This window comes from Chiloscyllium plagiosum, unplaced genomic scaffold (assembly GCF_037043375.1).
Source record: "Chiloscyllium plagiosum isolate Xiang-an unplaced genomic scaffold, Cpla_swu_hap1 HiC_scaffold_33, whole genome shotgun sequence".
NCBI classification, from domain to species: domain Eukaryota; kingdom Metazoa; phylum Chordata; class Chondrichthyes; order Orectolobiformes; family Hemiscylliidae; genus Chiloscyllium; species Chiloscyllium plagiosum.
The window spans coordinates 26,134,310-26,142,602 of NW_028270171.1; positions in this window are offsets into that span (position 1 = coordinate 26,134,310).

Consider the following 8,293-nt stretch of genomic DNA (forward strand, 5'->3'; position numbering starts at 1 on the left):
GGATGTTCCACTTGACAGCACGATGGATACAGCTACACACATAGACTGGAGCAACTCACCACCATATTCTCAAGGGGACTCAGAGATAGGCAATTAATGCTGGTCTTACGATTCTCATATTCTCAGAATGGGTTTATTCTGCGATGCCCGAGTATTGAGAAGGAGGAAAGATGAGTTCGCAATTTTCATGAAGGGCCAAATGATGACCTCCTGTCCCCAATGTTTAAGTTTCTGCCATTCCTGGACGTTTTCAGCTTTGGTTATGAAGTCAGGTCAGAGTCTACTGCATTCTCCTCAAAGTATTTTCTCATCTTGTTGAATTACGTGCCACCCCAGTGACTGAGCAGGTTTCTGGACAGGAGAATGGAGAGAGGTACTTAAAGCTGGGTTGGCCGTAGGGGTAAGAGCTGTGGATTATCACCTTGCCTCTCTCATCTCCCCGCCCCCCCCCCCCCCCCCACCCCCACCATCTTTTGGCATTCCCTTCGCTCAGTCTAATACCGTTGGTTGTTGCTGACAGGACTAACACTCAATGCCCATCCTGTAAATGGCCTCTAACAGAATGGGGCAGATGGTAGCATGACATTAATGTCCATGGGATAATAATCCAGACCCCGAGCCTAATGTGGGGACATGGATTTGAATCCTATTACAGCAACTGGTGAAATTTAAATTAATATGAAAACCAATCTCCAAAATGGGAGCTGGAAAATTGTAAAAACTAATTTTTCCCTAATGTTTGTTAGGGAAGGAAATCTGCCATCCTTACCTGATCTGGCCTACATGTGACTCCAGACCCACAGCAACATGGTTCGAAAAGCATAGAAAATAGGAATAGGTGTAGGCCATTTGCCTTGTTAAGCTTTCTTCACCATTCAATATGATCATGATTGTTCCTGCTTTTAGTCCATACCCTTTGATCAGCTTAGCCCTAAAACCCTCCAGGGTACTGTGCACAGTTATGCTCGCCCTGCTATAGGAAGGAAATTATTTAATTGGAAAGAACTCAGAAAGGATTTGCAAGGATGCTGCCGGGAATGGAGGGTTTGAGTTATAGGGAGAGGCTGAATAGGCTAGGTCTTTTTTCACTGGAGCGTAGAAGTTTGAGAGGTGACCTTATAGGTTATAAAACCGTGAGGGACATCGATAAGGTAAATAGCAAGTGTCTTTTTCCTAAGATATGAGAGTTCAAAACTAGAAAGCATTGGTTTAAGGTGAGAGGATAAAGATTTAAAAGGGACCTGACGGGTAACCTTTTCACACAGAGGATGGTTTGTGTGTGGAATGAACTGCCAGAGGAAGTAGTAGATGCAGCTATAGTTACAATGATTAAAAGACATTTTGATATGGACCATGAATAGGAAAGGTTTGGAGGGTTATGAGCCAAGTGGGACCAGTTTAGATTCCCTACAGTACGGAAACAGGCCTTTCAGCCCAACCAGTCCACACTGACCCTCTGAAGAGTAACCCACTCTCCTCTGACTAATGCACCTAACACTATGGGCAATTTAGCATGGCCAATTCACCTGGCTTGTACATCTTTGGATTGTGGGAGGAAACCAGAGCACCTAGAGGAAACCCACGCAGACACAGGGAGAATATGCAAACTCCACACAGTCACTCAGCCTCATAGCACCAGGGTCACCAAACCTGGGATGTTCCTGTGATGTATGACTATATCCAACTCCTTCCTGAAAATAATGTGTTGGTCTCAACTGCTTTCTGTGGCAGGTACGTCCACAGGCTCCCCACCCTCTGGGTGAAGAAATACCTGTCTGGTTGACACATAACTACCCTCTGAAATGGCCGAGAGAACTGCTCAGTTCAAGGGCACATGAGCAACAAATGCCAGAGGTGTCCACATCCCATGAAAGAATGGATTTTATAAGAGTGAACTGCATTTACTCTGGGTCTAGAGTCACACAGAGGCCAGACCAAATGGCAGACTTCCTTCACTAAAAGGGCATTGGTGAACCAGATAGGGGTTTTCTTAACAACAATCAATAATTGCTGTCATGGTCACCATAACTGAGATTAACTTTCAATTCTGGATTTATCAATTGAGTTTAAATTCCACTCACTGCCATGGACTTTGAACCCATGTCTCCTTCTTGGGGATTTTGGGATACCAGTCCAGTGACTATCCTACCATCTTTCCTTAGCATTGTATTGCTAATGAAAACCTAGGAGTCTGCTGAGTATGATTAAAACATTACCTTTTGTTATATATGTAAATAAGAGTTAACTGAGGCTTCACCTTGCCACCAGGCTGTGAGAGAGCAAGATTTCAGTCATGCTACATGGTGCAGCATCACTTCCTGCAATGATGTTGCAGAGTACCCAATTTGCATGTTGCACAGTAACCTCTTGCACTACTCCCACATGTCCGTTCTTTGTTTTAGGACCAAGTACAGTTACCACCAGAACCTGCAGAATCAAACTCTGTCCCTCCGATGGCAACTAAGCAACCACCTGGAACAAGAGCTGGCCCAAGCCATGATCCTCAGAAAATATCGCAACCATCTACTGGATGTGCTGGAGTGGGCCAATCAGATTGCAGAGAAACAAAGGTGCGCTGCGATTGGCCGACACGTGAGACGGTTGTATGTTGTTGCTGCCAATTATGTTCTGTGTAATTCTTAACTGTGTAGCACATCGTCCCCTCCCTCATGTGCTACTGAATGTGTTTCTTTCCAGTCTGGCCTTTGTGGTAGTGAAGCTGAGCAAGGGTACTGTTCCCAACTCCAGAGGGAGCTGGAGCCCTGACTATTTTCGTCACCTCCCTCATTCAGTCCAACGGCCCAAACTGTCCTCTCCCTAACTGACTTATGGACACTGACAGGAGGGGAGGCATGTTTATGTAGTCCAGAGGACAGGGTAAGTGACATTGTTCCAGATGACCAAGGAATCCCATCAAATACTGATCTTGTCTGCTACAGAATAATCATTCAAGAGGGAGAGCTGTCCAAAAACCTCCGAGGGTTGGAAGATCTGAAGAAGATCTGGAGGCTACTCATCGAAGAGGAGAAAAGGTTGAGTCGGGAATTGAAGAAATGTCCAGTGCAGAGTTAGAGTTTGAGAAAACCTGACTAATATCAACTCAATGCCCTCCCTCTCTCTTCTCTTCGCTTCCCCTTCCTGCCTCCTTCCCTCTTCCCTTCTCTTCTCCATCTCCCCTCTTCTCCTCCCTGCCTGTTCCTTCCTGTTCCCTCTCTTCCTCCCCTCTCAACTTTACCAACTTCGGTCGGATATATTCCTGGAGGTTCTGTCCACTCTCCAGCTGCCCAAACTACTCCGACAGTTTTTAACTCCAGCTTCTATATTTATATAACCAATAAAATAAAGTCTTTAAGGAAAAATAAAGTTAATCATTTGCTTGAAATTCTCTTTGCCTCCAGCATAGTCCTGGAGGATTAGAAAACTCCTCCTGGCCCACGTGGAAAAAAACTCAAAACAGGTCAAAATTTCTTTTCAGACATGAAGATTTTGTCAAACTATCACATTTAGCAGCAGATCAATGGTACTGTTTAGATGGGATAAGATCCAGTCAAGCCTCCTGGGCCAATGGCTGAGGAGTGGCAGATGGATTTTAGTTTGGATGTGTGAGAGGTATTGCATTTTGGTAAAACAAAAAAGGGCAGGACTTACACAATTAATGGTAAGGTCCTTGGTAGTGCTGTAGAACAAAGACTCCTAGGGGTTCAGGTATATAATTCTTCAAAGTTTGTGTTTCCTGTAGACAGGGTGGTTAAGAAGGTATTTAATACAGTTGCCTTTATTATTCAGACTTTGTGGAGTATTGGGAGTTAGAACATCATGTTGAGGTTGTACAGGACATTGGTGAGGCCACTTTGAGAGTACTGTGTCCAGTTCTGGTGGCCGTGTTATGGAAGGATATTGTTAAGCTGGAGAGGGTTCAGAAAAGATTTACCAGGACATTGCTGGGAATGGAGGGTTTCAGTTATAAATGAGGCTGCACACGCTGTGACTTTTCTCACTTCAGTGTACGTCATTGAGGGGTCATCGAGTCATAGAGACGTGCAGCACGGAAACAGATCCTTTGGTCCAACGTGTGCATGCCAACCAGATATCCTAACCTAGTCTCATCTGCCAGCACTTGGCCCATATTTGTCTAAGCCCTTCCTATACATATACCCATCCGTAAGCCTCTTAAATGCTGTAGTTGTACAAGCCTTCCTCTGGCAGCTCATTCCATACATGCACCACTCTCTGTGTGAAAAAGTTGCCCCTCAGGTCACTTTTAAATATTTCTCCTCTCCCTTAAAAACATGCCCCCTCGTTTTGAACTCCCCCAACCTAGTAAAAAGATCTTTGCTATTGACCTTATCCTTGCCCTTCATGATTTTATAAACCTTTAGAAGGTCACCCCTCAACCTTTTATGTTCTAGGGAAACAGTCCCAGTCTATCCAGCTTCTCCTCCTTTATCCTTTATCTTTAAATGCTGAGTTCAAGATTCCCCAGGAGGAGAAACATCTTTTTGCTCACTGTCAAGCATCCTCAGAAACTCACCCCTCTCTTGATGTGTTTCTTTATTAAAAAAAAGTCACTTCCCCCACCATTATATAAAAGAACAGCTCAATCAGTGATTTACCTAGTTCCACTTAATACACTTTCGTAAGAAAAACTTCAGGTATGACCACTTCAACTGACCCCTAGCGTCAACGGCTTAGAAGGGAAGAGAGTGTTAGAATTCTAGATTGCAACATGAAGAGGTGACACAGTGCTTCATGCACCAGGGAACTGGGTTTGATTCCAGCCTCAGGTGACTGTCTGTGCGGAATCTGCATGTTTCCCCCATGTCTGCATGGGTTTCCTTGGGGTGCTCTAGTTCCCTGCCAGAGTCCATGGAATACAGGGAGAACTAGCCATTTGGATACAGAACTGGCTCAAAGGTAGAGGACAGAGGGAGGTGGAGGGTTGTTTTTCAGACTGGAGGCCTGTGACCAGTGGAGTGCCACAAGGATCGGTGCTGGGCCCTCTACTTTTTGTCATTTACATAAATGATTTGGATGCGAGGATAAGAGGTACAGTTAGTAAGTTTGCAGATGACACCAAAATTGGAGGTGTAGTGGACAGCAAAGAGGGTTACCTCAGATTACAACAGGATCTTGACCAGATGGGCCAATGGGCTGAGAAGTGGCAGATGGAATTTAATTCAGATAAAGCGAGGTGCTGCATTTTGGGAAAGCAAACTTTAGCAGGATGTACACACTTAATGGTAAGGTCCTAGGGAGTGTTGCTTAACAAAGAGACCTTGGAGTGCAGGTTCATAGCTCCTTGAAAGTGGAGTCGCAGGTAGATAGGATAGTGAAGAAGACGTTTGGTATGCTTTCCTGTATTGGTCAGAGTATTGAGTACAGGAGTTGGGAGGTCATGTTGCGGCTCCAACCCTGGCAACATCCTTGTAAATCTTTTCTGAACCTTTTCAAGTTTCACAACAAGTTTCCAATAGGGAGACCAGAATTGCACGCAATATTCCAACAGTGGCCTAACCAATGTCCTGTACTGTACATTCCCCAGGATCTACTATGAAATGTATATGTCCTGCTAAGATTTGCTTTCCTAAAATACAGCACCTCGCATTTATCTAAATTAAACTCCACCTGCCACTTCTCAGCCCATTGGCTCATCTGATCAAGATCCTGTTGTAATCTGAGGTAACCTGTCCACTACATCTCCAATTTTGGTGTCATCAACAAACTTACTAACTATACCTCTTATGCTCACATTCAAATCATTGATACAGATGATGAAAGGTAGTGGATGCAGCACCGATCCTTGTGGTACTCCACTGGTCACAGGTCTCCAGTCTGAAAAATAACCCTCCATCATCACCCTCTGTATTCTATCTTTGAGCCAGTCCTGTATCCAAATGGCTAGTTCTCCTTGTATTCCATGAGATCTAATCTTGCTCACCAGTCTCCCATGGGGAAACCTTGTCAAATGCCTTACTGAAGTCCATATAGATCACATCTACTGCTCTGCCCTCATCAAACCTCTTTGTTTCTTTTTCAAAAAACTCAATTAAGTTTGTGAGACATGATTTCCCATGCATAAAGCTATGTTGACTATTCCTAATCAGTCCTGAAGAAGGGCATGTGCCCGAAACGTCGAATCTCCTGTTCCCTGGATGCTGCCTGACCTGCTGTGCTGTTCCAGCAATAAAGTTTCAGCTAATCAGTCCTTGCCTTTCCAAATACATGTACATCCTGTCCTTCAGGATTCCCTCCAGCAACTTGCCCACCACCGACATCAGGCTCACTGGTCTATAGTTCCCTGGCTTGTCCTTACCACCTTTCTTATACAGTGGCACCACGTTAGTCAACGTCCAGTCTTCTAGCACCTCACCTGTGACTATCGATGATACAAATATCTCAGTAAGAGGCTCCGCAATCACTTCCCTAGCTTCCCACAGAGATCTAGGATACACCTGATCAGGTCCTGGGGATTTATCCTCTTTTATGCGTTTCAAGACATCCAGCACTTTCTCCTCTGTAATATGGACATTTTTCAAGATGTCACCATCTATTTTCCTACATTCTATATCTTCTATGTCCGTTTTCACAGTAAATAATGATGCAAAATACTCATTTAGTATCTGCCCCATCTCCTGCGGCTCCACACAAAGGCCACCTTGCTGATCTTTGAGGGGCCCTTTTGTCCTTAATGTATTTGTTAAAACCCTTTGGATTCTCCTTAGCTTTATTTACCAAAGCTATCTCATGTCCCCTTTTTGCCCTCCTGATTTCACTCTTAAGTATACTCCTACTGCCTTTATACTCTTCTTAAGATTCACTTCATCTATCCTGTCTATACCTGACATATGCTTCCTTCTTTTTCTTAACCAAACCCGCAATTTCTTCAGTTATCCAGCATTCCCTATACCTACCAGCATTTACGTTCTCCCCAACAGGAATATACTTTCTCTGGACTCTCATTTTCTGATTTCTGAAGGTTTGCCATTTTCCAGCTGTCCCTTTACCTACGAACATCTGTGCCCAATCAGCTGTTGAAAGTTCTTGCCTAATACCATCAAAATTGGCCTTCCTCCAATTTAGAACTTCAACTCTTATATCTGGTTAATCCTTTTCCATCACTATTTTAAAATTAATAGAATTATGGTTGTTGGCCCCAAAGTGCTCCCCCACTGACACCTCAGTCACCTGCCCTGCCTTATCTCCCAAGAGTAGGTCAGTTTTGCACCTTCTCTAGTAGGTACATCCACATACTGAATCAGAAAATTTTCTTGTACACACTCAACAAATTCCTCTCCATTCCTTAACACTATGGCAGTCCCAGTCTATGTGGAGTCACACACAGGCCAAACCAGGTAAAGACGTGGAATTCCTTCCCTAAGGGACATCGGCGAATCAGATGAAATTTTATGACAATTGACTGTGGTTAGATGGTCACCTTTAGAGTAGCTTTTCTAATTAAAGATTTAATAAAAATGTTTCCATCTGTGATAATGGGATTCAAAACCATATCCCCACACATGGGTTCTGAATGATTAATCTAGTGGCTGATGTTCCTGGTTGGAACACGATAGTATTCCATGATGTTAGTTTGATGTTCACAAAACTCAAAAATAAGGGAATGTGACATTGAGGAGTAGTGGTAGCCATTCAGATCCTCAATCCTGTTCTACCATCATTGTTTGATGGGATTGTGGCCTCAACTCCATTTTCCTGTTCCTTTGTGACCCCTTGACAATCAGGAATTTTGGTTTGCGTTTTCCATTCCCTTAATTGGACAAGCATATGGACGTACATGGAATACTGTAGGTTAGATGGGCTTCAGATTGGTATGACAGGTCAGCGCAACATCGAGGGCCGAAGGGCCTGAACTGCGCTGTAATGTTCTATGTTCTAATTACCAGCAACAACTCAATTTTGATCATCTCACTTTCAATCTCTCCATTTAGTCCCTATCTCTGTACATACTCCAAGACTTTTGCCCTCCTGCAATCCCAGCCTCCATTGCACATTTTAATTGCACCATCTTCAACAACACTCAGCCCAGATTCTGCACTTGTCTCCTGTGGCCTTTATCCCCGCCCTTTCACTCAAGGTGATTGACATTCGCTTTTACCAATCGGTGTGAAGTGGAAGGCGGGACCTTCGTCGGAATGTGGTACTTGACGTTAGTATCAGCCTATCACTGCAAAGGATATGCAGGACCATTGTGATGGATATGCTCGTTCACCAATCATCATCAAGGACGGTTGGAGATTCCGCCCTCCGCCCCCGGTTGTGGACCAATCCGCAGACA